Source organism: Trachypithecus francoisi, unplaced genomic scaffold (genome assembly GCF_009764315.1).
Source record: "Trachypithecus francoisi isolate TF-2019V2 unplaced genomic scaffold, Tfra_2.0 Lachesis_group5, whole genome shotgun sequence".
Lineage (NCBI taxonomy): Eukaryota > Metazoa > Chordata > Mammalia > Primates > Cercopithecidae > Trachypithecus > Trachypithecus francoisi.
Window position 1 is genome coordinate 61,643,379 of NW_022681470.1, and position 570 is coordinate 61,643,948.

A 570-nucleotide genomic window follows, 5' to 3' on the forward strand; every position below is an offset into this window, starting at 1 on the left:
GAGTCTGGCCATTTTCCAATAAACTTTATTTACGGACTCTGAAATTTGAATTATATGTAATTTCACATCTCACAAAATGTTATTCTTCTCTTGATTTTTTCCAACCATTGAAAAATATTTTTAAAAAACCCATTAACTCACAGGCCATATGAAAACAAGCCCTAGGCACTTTTCTCGCACGGGTTGTGGGTGGGGGATTGGCAGGAGGGCGGTCCCTGTTCTTCTCAGCTAAGGCTGGAGGCCAAGATCAGCCCTTGAGGACTGTCATCAGAACTGCCTTGTTTTCCTGCCTCAGACGTGAAAATCAAAAACAAGCCCTAGGCAGAATTTGGCCTATAGGCAACAAAAGAGGAAATTAAGCTTCAAAGAGAACAATGACTTGTTCAAGTTCATCTAGATTGGCAGAGTCGGTCCTGGCATGGTTCCAGGTCCCAACTTTCCGCTAACCTCACCTGCCACAAAAGGTGCCCTTCCTGCTCCTCAACACACCTTCTGGGACCTGCAGGTGAATTCTCCACTGGGGGCCTTCTATAGCCCGCTAAGTGCTTTTGGACCACTTTCTCTTACTGC

At 45.3% G+C, this 570-nt stretch overlaps 1 non-coding gene across 1 annotated transcript; it reads left to right on the forward strand.

The window, feature by feature from the left end:
- The first annotated feature begins 210 nt into the window (after positions 1-210).
- Positions 211-301, forward strand: LOC117077076. Its single transcript, XR_004434662.1, has one exon.
- The last annotated feature ends 269 nt before the right edge of the window (positions 302-570 follow it).